This window comes from Eriocheir sinensis, chromosome 12 (genome assembly GCF_024679095.1).
Source record: "Eriocheir sinensis breed Jianghai 21 chromosome 12, ASM2467909v1, whole genome shotgun sequence".
In the NCBI taxonomy this organism is placed as follows: domain Eukaryota; kingdom Metazoa; phylum Arthropoda; class Malacostraca; order Decapoda; family Varunidae; genus Eriocheir; species Eriocheir sinensis.
In genome coordinates, this window is record NC_066520.1 from 17,745,949 (window position 1) to 17,760,631 (window position 14,683).

A 14,683-nucleotide genomic window follows, 5' to 3' on the forward strand; every position below is an offset into this window, starting at 1 on the left:
CCTAACCTGACCTAATCTAACCTAACCTAACACACCCCGTCTTGACTAAATATAAGAAAAACCTAACCTAACCTAACCTGACCTAATCTAACCTAACCTAACACACCCCGTCTTGGCTAAATATCAGATAAACCTAACCTAACACACCCCGTCTTGACTAAATATAAGAAAAACCTAACCTAACCATACCTAACCTAACCTAACCTAACACACCCCGTCTTGACTAAATATAAGAAAAACCTAACCTAACCATACCTAACCTAACCTAACCTAACACACCCCGTCTTGACTAAATATAAGAAAAACCTAACCTAACCTAACCTGACCTAATCTAACCTAACCTAACACACCCCGTCTTGACTAAATATAAGAAAAACCTAACCTAACCTAACCTGACCTAATCTAACCTAACCTAACACACCCCGTCTTGGCTAAATATCAGATAAACCTAACCTAACACACCCCGTCTTGACTAAATATAAGAAAAACCTAACCTAACCATACCTAACCTAACCTAACCTAACACACCCCGTCTTGACTAAATATAAGATAAACTTAACCTACCACACCCCGTCTAGACTAAATATAAGAAAAACCTAACCTAACCTAACCTAACACACCCCGTCTTGACTAAATATAAGATAAACCTAACCTACCACACCCCGCCTAGACTAAATATAAGAAAAACCTAACCTAACCTAACCTAACACACCCCGTCTTGACTAAATATAAGATAAACCTAACCTAACACACCCCGTCTTGACTAAATATAAGAAAAACCTAACCTAACCTAACCTAACACACCCCGTCTTGACTAAATATAAGAAAAACCTAACCTAACGTAACCTAACACACTCCGTTTTTTTACTTACTAACTAACTAACCACGCATCTACCATATACACAAGTCACCATTGCCTAAAGTTGATATAGGAAAAAAGATGCATTCAGTTACGTGAGAAAAATAAAGATAAAGAAACCAACACCATTTCCGTTTACTTACACGAGCTCGAGGTAAACAAACACAGACAAGCAAGAAAGTAAGCAAGTAAACAAGTCAGCAATGCATTTTGACTTTCACGAACGCAGCATTACTTTTTCCTCACCTCTTGGCACGCATCCACTTAGACAAACAAACACGCAAATAAATAAACCTCACCTCACTTCTACCCCCTCTCCCTCTTCCTCTCCCTCCCTCTCCCCAATGCTGTTCCTTCGTTCAAGAGGAGAGGAATGTGCTGTCGAGGCGAGGGCGAGGTGGGGCCAGGGGACATTTCCTCTTGATGACGTCACGAGAGAGAGAGAGAGAGAGAGAGAGAGAGAGAGAGAGAGAGAGAGAGAAGGGGGGGAGGGTGGAGTTGGCAGGTGTTACGGGGGAGGAGTGAGCAGGACAGGACATGCCGAGACACACACACACACACACACACACACACACACACACACACACATCCGCCCATACACAGACGGATTGCCATGTGGACTGGATGGATTATTACAGCTACTTACCATGGCAATGCACTATGTAATTCCTGCATAATAACGGCGGGGAATGAGTTGTTTGCATTCCACTTCCTCCCCGCCTCTTTACACACCTCAATGCTCTGCCGTTAGCTGTGTCATGTGACGGGGTAGTATGCATTCACACACACACACACACACGCACACACACACATACACACGCACACACACACACCTTATTTTGTCCCTGGGTTGAAGAGATTACTGTACCAAGCTTTTTTCTTTTGGGCTTTCAGATGGGGTGAAAGGGAAAGTGTATGTGTGGGTAGGTGTTGAAGAGAGAGAGAGAGAGAGAGAGAGAGAGAGAGAGAGAGAGAGAGAGAGAGAGAGAGAGAGAGAGAGAGAGAGAGAGAGAGAGAGAGAGAGAGAGAGAGAGAGAGAGAAAAAAAAAATTATGTGAGCCGTAACGTTAGAATTATTCGTTTAGAGATAATCACAGTGTTTTATTTTTTTATTCAGTATTGTCTCATTTCCTTTTAAGTAATTTTGTATATTTATTTCTTATCTCTTTATTTATTCATATATTTACCTGCGCAGTTTAAACCACAAATATTTTTCTTTTTTGATGTCAGAAATATCAAGTTTGTTTATTTATTTATTTTTTGTTTGTTTGTTTCCTCTCGACTGGATGCTGTCAAGTTGTACATCAAATTTTTTTTTTTTTTTTTTTTTCATTTACGAACCATTGTCAAGCTTTCTTTTTTTTTACATCCACGATTCTTTACAACTCTGTCAGCAGGATGTCGTGGTTGTCAGCGCTAAGACGACGAGGCATTTGTTATTCATCGTTAATTTTATTTCCTTATCTTTATTCTTCTTTCATTTTTTTTCCATCCGTTGTCCTCTCTGACCTTTCCCTCACATCATTATTCTACTCCTCGTCCCTCCCCCGCTGCTGAGGTCACCTTGAACCCCCTGAACCCCTGCATGCCCCCACACCTCCCCGCCGCCGAGCCCGCTAATGCATCCACCTCACTCCTGTCACCATATTGTATCGGGTTATTCAGCGGCTGACTCTCGCGTTCCTTTCCGGATACCGTTTTTTACCTTGCCGATATCTCCATAGACACTCAATGCGGGTATTTTTTCTCGTGGATATGGTTATTGATTTGGCTTTTTTCTTTCTTTTTTTTATATCCGGGAACTATTTTATTTCATGTGTTGCTTCCTATTTCGTCGCCTCTCAACTCAGGTATTTTCTCGTGTATATAGTTATTGATTTGGATATTTTATGTTCGTGAGCTGTTTTATTTTGTCATATTTTGTTTCTCGTGTCGTCGTCATTGTTTTCATCATCAGAATTATCAAGTTTTATTGTTTTTCCTCTCAACTGAATGTTTTCAAGTTGTAGTCGTTATTTTTTTTCACTTAAGAACTATTGTCAAACTTTCATAATGATTCTGTCTACTATTTTTTATACTACTACTACCACTACTACTACTACTACTACTACTAACAACAACAACAGCAACGCCTCAGTTCACACACCAAGGAGGTTTTTTTAGGGTTTTAGTCTGGACATGGGAATCGGAAGCCATACACTTCGTCAAGGTTTCGAGTCAGAGAGAGCAGCGTCACACACACACACACACACACACACACACACACACACACACACACACACACACACACACACACACACACACACACACACGTCGAGATTCATAGTGCTTTTTAATCGCGTATCTTCAGCCCAATTACTTTATCACTGGTTGTTGCTCGACAGTATACCCGAAGACGGTCTTGTGCTGTCCATCCGAATTTGACCCTCTCCTTTTGGCTTCTCTTTTTTTTTTTTTTTTTTTTTTTTCCAGGAAGAGTGCATAGCGGACCTTTTTTTTTTTGTTTTGCCCTTGAGCTGCTTCCTCTGCTGTAAAAGAAAATGGTGGTAAATGCATTGTTTTCTGGAGAAGTAGTAAGAAATAAATATCACGTAATATCCTGCACTTTAAATATCATGTGGAAGGTGGCTTAAAATAATGATAATATACTTCCGAAGCCGTTTGTTAAAAGAACTGAAGTCGTAGGAAGCAGGGAATACAATACAGCAACGCGAATGAGGCTGTTCAAACACTTACCTGTGAAATTGTAACCACCATAAGATGATTCGTTATAACCTACCTGTGCTGTACTAATGAGGTTATTTTCTCTTTCTTTATAGGTAAGTGTGTACATCGGAGTTCTCGCCATGGAGTGTCGTGAGTACAGCAGCTGGGTGACTCAGTGCTGATGGTTTATATTTCTTTTTATTTGTCTAGTTAAAGTTATCTGGTGCGTAAGTTATATTAAGAGAGTCGTCAGTGAATGGCCTACCAGTCTATTTCTATCTTCCTTTTTTCGTAAGTTAGCTGGTTTGAAAGTTATGAAAAGAAAGTTGTCATTGCATGGTATGTATGTCTTCCTATCTTCTGTTTGTTGCTAATGCTGCTTTTGTTTCCATCCTTTTCTCATAAGTTAGCTGGTTCGTAAGTTATATAAGAGTTGTCCGTGTTTCTAGCTCTTTTGATTTAACTTTGAATCACTGCATTGTTTTGGTGTGTCCACATATCATATTTGTTTACCCGTCCTTCTTTTTCCTTTCTTCCATTTCTTTCTCTTATGTCTGTTGCTAAGGCTGGTGTTGTTATTGTTGCTGTTACCCTTCTCTTGGTTCTAGGAAAGTGTACTTCATACCTTCTGTTTGTTGGTAAGGGGAGGGAGAAAAGCTAAAGGGAAAAATAGCGCAGGTGTGTTAGTGTGTGAGAGGGGAGAGAGGGTGAGGAAGAGAGGTTACTTTATCTGTGCTGGAATGCGGGGTTGAATGAGGGGGTTTTGCAAAGATCCAGACGAGTCAGCACGAGACAATGGGACCTACATCTGACTCGAGGGACGGAGAATGTCACGGTGAAGGGAAGGTGAAGGAGTCCGGAGAGAGAGAGCTGGTAAAAAATGTAATGCCCTGCGCCTCCCCTACAGACAGACAGAAAGACTTATACAATCGTTCTCTACCTGTCTCCTCTCCCCGTTAAAAATACATACACACCAACGAACAGACGAACGAAAATACACCATAATGTGACGTGTTGAAGTTATTATTGTCCTTTGAAATTATTTATGAGCATTAGCAGTGACGAGGTGTGTAAGGGAAGGGGTGAAGATAAGAGAATGACAGGTGGGGAAGAGAAGAGGAGGAGGAGGAAAGTGTGTGGGGAGGAAAAGAGAGAGAAAAGACAGGTAGAAAGGAGAAGAAAAGGAGAGAAAGGGTGAATGAAGATTGGAAGGAACAGAAAAGGAAAAGAAAGGACTGAGTACGTACAGATTACAAGAGGAAAAAAAGAGAGAAAAGGAGTGCGAGAGTAAATACAGTTAAGGAGAAGAAATGAAAGAAATATGTGTTAGGGGACAGAATAGTGTAAGAAAGAGGGGAAGGAAGGAAGCATGAGTCAGAGAGAGCGAGAGACTGAACGAGTAATAGATGAGGGGAAGAAAAAGATAAAGGTGAAGAGGGAGAGAAAAAAAACACAGGTGGGAAGAAGAAAGAAGAGGACAGTCGGTGTAGGAGAGACTGAGGGAAGGGAGGGAAGTAGCTGAGGTGAGAGGAGAGGAGAGGGAAGGAAGGAGAGGTGTCAGAGTGGAGAGAGAGAGTGATGGATAAGAGGGAGGAGAGAGAGGTAAACGCCAGGTATAAGAGGTGAGGTGAAGAAGTGCCAGGTGGAGAGGTGGAGGAAGGGAGGGAGGTGGATAGGGGAAAGGATGGAGGAGGGAGGGAGGCAGGTGAAAGGGCTGGGGAAGGGAGGAAGCCAAATCTACACCGTTTTTTTTTATAAGTATGATGTAAAAAATTAGGTGACAGGTGAGGGCTTACCTGTCCAAACACACACACACACACACACACACACACACACACACACACACACACACACACACACACACTTTCTGCATTATTGAGTCCCCACCTTTACTTATTCACGCCTCTCCTCGTGTTTGCATAGGTAGTGAACGCGGCTTTAAATCTTTATTCGTTCACAGCTGTTCGCTACACGCACATATCTTTTTTTTATTGTTTGTTTATTTATTTATTTATTCGTTGACCGCTGATCTATACACGCACATCCTTTATACCTGCTTTGTGTGTGTGTGTATTTTATGTGTTTGTTTTTTAGAGTTTATTTATTCATCTTGTACACTAAGTTTCAGTTTAATATTTGTTCATGTGTGAAGATTTAGTTTCTCGCCCAGTGGTTGCAAACTTACTAATATTTTCCTTTGATTTAATTTTGAATCACTGCATTGTTTTGGTATTTCCACGTATCTTATTTATCAACTTGTCTTCCTTTTTTTCCTTTCTTCCTTTTCCTCTTTTTTAGGTAATGAAGAATCGGAATTTCCTTTTTTCTGTTTTCCTTTCTTATCGCTTCACTTGTTTTCCTTATTTCTTTCTTCCTTTTTTCTCCTCCTTCTCCTCATCTTTAGGTAACGAAGACACGGAAGTTATTTCTTATGCTTTCCCTCTTCATATCACTTTAATTGTTTTCTCTTTAATAAAACCAAGGAGGAGCTTATCAGTTCGCGTCACCAGCACGAAGACAGACTCGAGTGGCGATATTGAGTCACTGACAAGCCGCCGAGAATGTGTAGTGGGTGGGAGGAGAAAGGGGGGCGAAGGAGGGGAAAGGGAGCATGCAGACCGTGAGTGTGTGAGGGGAAAGAAGGAGAAGAGGAGAAAGGGAGGGAGGGGATATGAAGGCGTGAGTGTATGTGAGGAAAGGGAGAAGAAGAGGAGTAGGGGAGACCAAGGGAGGGAGGGGCATGCAGGCCGTGAGTAAGAGTGGGGGGAGAAAGCAGAAGAGGAGAAAGGGAGGCCAAGGGAGGGAGGGGGCATGCAGGACCGTGAGTGTGTGAGGGGAGATGAGGGGGAAGGGGCTAAGGAGGGAGGCTGTCATGCAAGCTCTCTAGTCTCTAATCTTTTAAGGAAGTCACCACTTAGGGAAGGCACTTAAGAGGTTGTTGGTATTATTGTTATTGTTATTATTGTTGTTGTTTTTAGTGGTGGTGGAATAGTAGTAGTATCATTGTAGTAGTAGTAGTAGTAATAGTAGTAGTAATAGTAATAGTAGTAGTAGTAGTAGTAGCAGTAGTAGTAGAAGTAACATTATAGTAATACGAGCAGTACTTTTTCCTTTTTTTTTTTTTTTCTTCTTCTTCTTGGGTAGAGGCGCCTCAGACCATTCATGAATTCTTAACTATTTTTTATCTCCGTTATCTATAAAAAAAAGACTGTTACGTGTGTATGTGTGTGTGTGTGTGTGTGTGTGTGTGTGTGTGTGTGTGTCAGAGAGAGAGAGAGAGAGAGAGAGAGAGAGAGAGAGAGATACAGCAGCTCTTCCTCAGTGCATTGTTAGTTGCTATCTGAGGTGGTGGTGACGGTAGTAGTGGTGGTGGTGGTGTTGACTGCGGCATTATAGTACAGGTAAGAGTGGTTTGTGATGTGGTGGTGGTGATGTTAGTGGTGATGGTGGTGTTAGTAGTGGTAATGGTGATGCCTCTTTGTGGTGGTGGTGGTGGTGGTGGTGATGCTAGTGGTGGTGATGTTAGTATGACAGGGATGGCAGCTGACGCGGAGGTGGCTCAGGTTACAGTGCAGGAGCAACACACACTCACACACACACACACACACACACACAGAGAGAGAGAGAGAGAGAGAGAGAGAGAGAGAGAGAGAGAGAGAGAGAGAGAGAGAGAGAGAGAGAGAATCGTGACTCCTTTCATTCTCTTATGTGATCCTCCCTTTCATGACTCTCTCTCTCTCTCTCTCTCTCTCATCCTCTTACACCAACACCTTTTTTTTATATATATATCGCATTAAATATTAAATAACTATCAATATTCAGTTCATAGAGACCAAGCATTTGTCACCATCATCATCATCATCATCAGAATCATCGTCAGCAGCAGCACGGTTTGAGAGGTGGGTGGGAGAGGATCTTTGTTCACCTGGTTTCCCGTCTCAGGTAAAGAGGGGGGAGGGGGGCAGGAGAGAAGGGGGGGAAGGCGGTGAACCAGGTGGCATGCTGTAGCGATGGCGGTGACTGACATTGCTGATAACTAAAGCTTGGTGTTGTTATCAGATTCTTATTTTTCAGTCGGTTTTAGATTTTATGAAAGTACGAAAGGAGTTGTAAATTATATCGGAGGAAGGTGGAAGTTTTGTCTCTAAGGTGTTTGTGGGGTGGGTGTGGTTAGGGATGAGTAGGTAGGTGAGTGTGGAGGGGATGGGTGTAGGTACGAATGTGGGTGTGGGTGTGGTTAGGTAGTGTAGGTGAGCGAGTGAGTGGGTGTGGAATGTTATGGCAAGATTAGGAGACTCAGTAAAGGAAAAGAATGAATGGAAAAAGAAGAAAGTTGAAGAGGGAAAGTGAGATAGAAAGGAAGGAAGGTACTGACATTTAATAGGAGGTAAGGAAGAGGAAACGCAGCAGGAAGAAGGGAAGGGAAGGGATGGAGGAGGAAGACCAACGAAGGGGAGGAGGACTATAGAATGTGGCGGAAGTAGCGGTGAGCGAAACAGGAAGACGATGAAGCAGACGCAGCAGCCACCACCAAGCAGGCAGCCGGCCGTGAGGAGACCAGCAGAATAGCAAGCACTGGCGGTGAATTCTGTAGATTTACTTTTATGAACATATGGCAAGCTTAGAGGGGCAAGGGGTGGTATTTTTAGATGATACCGACTCACATCACTTATTTTTAAAGGCCCCCCCCCAAAAAAAAGAGGTAAAGTGTGTTCTCATGAGTGTTTTGTAGAGTTTATGGTACAGAAGCCTTGTCAGACCCCCACCAGAGCAAAAAAAAAAAAAAAGGAAAAAAAGTACTACCCCTGGAAACGCCTACAACTCAAAAATTATCAGTTAGGAAAGGTGGGATACGATTCGAGAGAACTTGGTTGTCTTTCAAATTGGCTAAGTAATGATTTAAAGGGACTGAGATACTATACAAAGGGGACTGGGATGTTATTTAAGGGGGCAATGTTATCTTTTTTAAGGGACGTTAGGAGGAGACGATTGGAAAGGGTTAGACTAAAGTAACGATTTAAAGGGGTTGAGATACTGTTTAAAGAGACTGGGTTATTTACAGGAGTCATGTTATAAGAAGGGGGCTAAGAGTGTTGTTAGAGTTTTAAGGGGCGCTCGGAGGAGGCGATTGGAAAGGGTTAAACAAAAGTAACGATTTAAAGCGGTTGAGATACTGTTTAAGGGAACTGGGTTATTTAAAGGGAGTCATGCTATAAGAAGGGGGATAGAGTGGTGTTAGAGGCTAGAACACTATTTAGGTTAGAACAGCACGATGTATAAGTCTGCCTTTTGTTATAACTCTTAGGAAAGGTCATTTTATCCAATTTTTTTTATTGTGGGTGCTTGAGTTTGTCTTTTTGCATTCTTTTCACGCATCCCAGCTTACCCTAATCACCTTTTTTTCGTATATGGGCTATTTTTGGCTGCTGTTAGTGAGGATATAATGCATTTCCTGTCAACTGGAGTGAAGTTCAGTAAGAAATTCACCACCACCACCACAACCACCACCATCATCACCGACTTTGTACAGGGTGTTGTGTTTGGTGAATGCTCCGCCCCCTCGCTGCCTGCCTGCCTTATCATCACACACACACACACACACACACACACACAGAGTTCACCCTCACACGCATCTCTCCCCTCAGTCTTCCATTGATTTTGCTTTTGGTGTTTTCGACTTTTCATAGTATCAAATTTTCAGACCTTTCCATCAGATACACGTAGAATACCTGAATAATACATGTCATTCTTCCTTTATTCACCAGCACAAAGGATTGGGTAGCTCTCATAGCAGTGGCGACTAACGACAAGGTATTGGGATTCTCTTATCATACACGAATATTGAAAGATAACATTGTGAGAGAAGATAGGCTGTTCTTTTTGTTTCATTATTAAGGGTCTTTGTGTACGCTCTCCCTCCCTGTCCCTCGTGTGTGTGTGTGTGTGGGTGTGTGTGCAAGCAGAAGCCAGCCAGCCAGATAGCCAGACAGGGGTATATACAAGGGTGGCAGGGAGTGAGGTCGGGGTGGAAGGGGCGGGTAAGGCGTGTGTGTGTGTGTTGTCCCCTTGTAATGAGTTTTGGTAGTGTGTTCCTTAGGGAGTGACCGTCCAGCTGCCTAACTGCGTGCTTGAGGGAGTCTGGGGGGTGTTATGTAAAGGAGGAGGAGGAGGAGGAGGAGGAAGAGCACCAGTGGAAGAGGAAAAAGAAGGTTATTTAAGGATTTTCTGGGGAAAGGGGGTGTTATCTAGAGGAGGAGGAAGAAGAGCTTTAGAAGAGTAAGAAAGTATATGGGAATTTCTTAGGGTAGTGGAGCGTTGTGGAAGAGGAGTGGTAGAAGAGGAAAATGCAAGTTATATGAGGATTTCTTTATGAAGGAAGGCGTTATGAAGAGGGGGGAGGAGGAGGAGGAAGAGCTTTAGAAGTGGAAGAAGGAGGTTAGATGAGGATTTCTTTGGAGGAGGGGCGTTATGTAGTGGAGGAAGAGGAGGAGGAGGAGGAAGAGCAGTAGTAGAAGAGGAAGAAGAAAGGTGTGAGGATTTCTTGGGGAAGAGGAAGAGGAGAAAGAGGAGTGGTGGAAGAGAAAGAAGGAGGTTAGGTTAGGATTTCCGGCAGTCCTGTATAATGAGTGTGAAAAAAACATGAGAAACAGAGAGATGAAGACACAAGGAAAACACAACCGTAGCGTGAAGAGAAGGTAATAAAGATGAGAATGATGATATGACGAGCAGAAAAGCGATACATGATAAAAAAAAAGAGAAAAACTAGAAGATGAGGAAAGAAAATTAGAAAGAACAAAAGCATAATGAAGAACCTCGATAACTGGAGAGAGAGGAAAAATACGAAGAAAGAAAACTGAAGATGAGGAAAGAAATTTGAAAGACCACAAGCGTAATGAGAAACCGCAAAAAATGGAGAGAGAAAGAGGGAGGGAAAAAATATGAAGAGGATGGTAAAAGAAGACAAAATTGAGGAAGATGAAGAGGAAAGAAAACTAGAGAGATAAAAAGCAAGATGAAGAAGCACAAAAAATGGAGAAAGGAAAAAGAAACTAAGAAAATATAGGCAAAGGAAAAAATAATAACACCACAGAGAAAGATAAAATAAAATATGAAAAGAAAAATAGATGAAAATAACACCAATAGTAAATTTAAAGACCAAGAGGAGAGTAAAAAAAAAAAAAAAGAAAAAAAAATGTAGAGTAAAATATGGAAAAAAAACGCAAATATCGACTTTCTTTTTCATTCTTTGTTTTTCTTTCTTTTTTTAGTCTGAAGTCCAATACATAGACAACAGCGTAATACCAGAGAGAGAGAGAGAGAGAGAGAGAGAGAGAGAGAGAGAGAGAGAGAGAGAGAGAGAGAGAGAGAGAGAGAGAGAGAGAGAGAGAGAGAGAGAGAGAGTGTGTGTGATAGATACTGCCACGATTCTAGACCACAACACTTCCTCCCCCGCCGTGAAGTGTAGTGGAGGGAGGGGAGTCATGGGGAGGGGGGAGGGGAGAGGCCTTGCGTGTGTTGACGGTCCACTGGTCACCGACGCCCTGGGGAAGGAAGAAGAGGAGGAAGGAGGAAGGGGTGGAAGGAGGGAGGGAAAGGGTGTCTAGTTGAGTTGAATATAAATGGATTGTGTTGAGATGATGTGACAGGAGTTTTATTATTTTCTGTCTACTACTACTACTACTACTACTACTACTACTACTACTACTACTGCTACTGGTACGTTCCTGATCACACCGGCCCCTTATCTACAAGCACACTCTTTCCTCCCACTTTCCCCTCCCTCCTCTCCTCTGCACACTCCTTCCTCCCACTATCCCCTCCCTCCTCTCCTCCCCCTTCACCTCCCTTCCATGTTTCCTCCCTGTCTATCACCGCCGTCAATGCACTGTAGCGTCATTCCTCTCGCCCTGTGGTTTTGTCTCTCTCACCAACACACACACACACACACACACACACACACAAGCCATCAGCGGGCCTCGGTCTGCATCCGGTCTCAAGCACACGCTCTCTCTGGTTTACGATGAGAGGGAGAGGGAGAGTGCGAGTAGGAAAAGAAGGAAGAGGAAGAGAGGAGGAAGAGGGAGAGGGAGGATAGTGGTGTCAGGCAATGAGAGTGGGATGGAGCTGGCCTACAGGGAGAGAGAGAACGAGATGGTCTACAGGGAGAGAGAGAACGAGATGGTCTACAGGGAGAGAGAGAACGAGATGAATAGTTTTAGAAAGGGAGATAAATGGAGGTTGTTTTGTGCAGAGGGAGAGTAGTGGTGTTAGTGAGTGATAGAAAGAGGGATGGAGGTGGTATTGGTATTAGAGGGAGAGAAAGAGAATAGGAAGGATAGTTTTAGAAAGGGAGAGAGGGAGAGGAAGGAAGGATTGCGGTATCAGGCAGGGAGAAGAGAGGGAGAGATCAGGGTCCAGGGACAGGGTGGGTGGTGATGGTAGGGCCTGCGCTTCCTTCCATGGGGACCGGACACACACACACACACACACAGCACAGCACAGCACAGAACAGCACAGCTCACAGCATGAGGTGACGAACCACGCCCATTCATGCTGCGGTTTTCTGTGTGTGTGTGTGTGTGTGTGTGTGACTGACTGACTTCGTGCGTGCTACCTCTCTCTCTCTCTCTCTCTCTCTCTCTCTCTCTCTCCGTGATGATAGTTGTTCTCAGTGCAGGAAGGAATAGCATGGTGTGACTCGGCGTGGAATCCTCACATCCTCGTATAAATTGAGACAAAGAGCCTCCCAGCACTTTGACTTCGGTGTGTGGGCAATCGGAACACCCAATACCTGTGTTTTATGCTGTCATGCTCCCCCAATTAGAGCAACACAGAGGGAGGGAATAGCATGGTGTGACGAGGCGTGGAATTGTCACATCCTCTTTTCATCATCTTCATAATCGTCAGCCATTACTTGCCTACTGCAGGATAAATGGTTTTCGCAATGCCCTCCAGCTCTCTGTCTGATGTTTGTGTACTCCATCCTGCTCCGGTAACTGCTTTTATTTCATCTCTTCTGGTTGTCTGACTCCCCAGACTTCTACATTTCCTGGGTTGCCCATTCTTTTACTTTGGGTGGTAATCTGCCGTCAGTTAGAAGCAATGTGTGAATCGTAAGTTTTATTTCATCTTTTCATCTGATTATCCGTTTGTCCTGACTTTAAAATTCATGGAGGGGTTGTCACTTTGTTGCTTTGTCTATCTGTTATCAGCTCTAAATTCTTAATCGTGCGTTAAGACTGATACCACTGCTCTAAGACGTCATGATTGAGGTTCCTGTGCCTTGAGTAGGATTATGTGATTATGTGGAGTCTTAGTGTCATATTATTCAACATTCCGGCACCCAAGCACTCATGATTGACTGGGGGCTTTCGTCGGAGTTTCATGCATTTCCAGGGTTAGTTTTATGACCCTTCTCGTAGTTTGACCTTTTCCTTCTACAACGAATCTAAGCGAACACTCATTAGAACCCGACTTATCTCCTTTTCGGCCTTTGGAATTAGTTAATGTGCGTATGGAAGCGTCTGACAATACCGACATTAATGCACTCGAATGAAGGGAAAGTAAATGACACTTAAAATTTTGATGTGGTGCGTGAGCGATCAATACTCCAACACCACACATCGTTATAGAGGGTCGTAAATGAAAAACGCTTTCCTCTCCTTAAATCGACAAGCCGTAGTGAGACGATCCAATCTTGTTTTTTTTTCCTTGAGTCATAAAACCATGAGAAAAAAAACACGGAACTCCTTGCTTGAATGTCATGCGTGGGAAGCGGGCGTAGTAAACTTCTCTTCACCGTTCTGAGGCGGGACAATAACCGAGGATTCTCTCTCTCTCTCTCTCTCTCTCTCTCTCTCTCTCTCTCTCTCTCTCTGGTATATTGTTAATGATCCGAAACCTCTTCCACATTCATCCAGGTAACAATTTTTGCCCATAAGAGGATCAAGTTACTGTCTGGGGCTCTATAGGTTGAGGCATAAAGATTCCCAGTGAGTCATTTGCTGCGGCATCCGGACAAACAAACACACAAACACACTCCCACGGGATAAAAAAAAGACAACATCCGAAAACATGTCAATCTGAATACGTGGGAAACGGTAACGCCAGTCCCACAGTCGCACATGTAGTTTCAGGGACACACACACACACACACACACCAACCCAGTGCTGGCAACTCTTCGGACAGTGACGAAACACGATGAAAGGGTGATAGGTGGGTGGTGGTGGTGGCGGTGGTGAGTCTATTGAACGTTATTGGTGGTGGAGATAGCGTTGGTGGTGAGTGGTGGGGAAGCTGCAGTGGTTGGAGGTGAAAGGGGAGACGAGGGAGATAGCCAACCAGCAAGTCAGGAGTGGCAGTGTTTAGTCTGGTGAGTTTGAAGGCGGATTCTGCTTACTCGGCCATAATAGACTTGCTGGGGAGTGATTGATTGATTGTTCGAAGAGTGGTGTTAAAAGGTTATGGTGGTCTTGCAGTTGTGATGCTGCATGGCGAATTGTGATAGTAGTAGTAGTAGTAGTAGTAGTAGTAGTAGTAGTAGTAAAGTGGAAATTAGTGGTAGCAATATAAGGGATGGTGGGTCCGTCCCCTTCTGACTCATGCGACCATCATCAGCCTGATAACCCATGGCGCCGCGCTGTGTTAGGTTGACTGCAGGTTGGTGTTGGGTTCAGTCAGCTGCCTAAATGTTTACACGGGTGGGCCAGGGGGCGAGACAGTCAGACAGGGCCTTTAACCCTTCATCAGCCTGAGTTCATGACACTAACCCGGTAATATAGACTCCCATGCTCTCCTGCAATACTCCAGCAGGTCTTCATTCTGCAGGGGAATGAGCACACCGGTGTTCATCGGGATAAAAGCCAAGCTCCCGCCCCAGCCTTCGCCTCCCCCGCACCCCTCCCGCCGCCCCGCCAGTGTTAGGTTCCCGCTCTTAGTCATCCATTCGTTGCCAGATTCTTCCCTTTTTATCTCCATCTCATCATCTCCTCCCACTACGAGATAAGACAGCGCGTCAACTTCCTCATACATAGACAATTCATTATCTATGGTCTCGTTCCGTCGGGGTGCTAAAAAGCCGTCGAACACAAGGGTTATGGTCTTGGATTCCAATTGTT

The 14,683-nt window shown here is 43.8% G+C and overlaps 1 protein-coding gene across 4 annotated transcripts in view; it reads left to right on the forward strand.

Moving 5' to 3' along the window:
* LOC126997517 (proteoglycan 4-like) overlaps positions 1 to 14,683 on the forward strand; it is a 291,843-nt gene that overhangs the window by 210,276 nt on the left and 66,884 nt on the right. The window contains exon 1 of one of the 4 annotated variants that reach the window (XM_050858657.1): positions 6,835 to 6,966. The exons of the other annotated variants lie outside the window; for them this stretch is intronic. The gene's annotated coding sequence lies outside the window, so the exon portion shown is untranslated. Of the gene's footprint in view, positions 1 to 6,834; positions 6,967 to 14,683 lie in introns of those variants that run through there. 4 annotated transcript variants of the gene reach the window in all.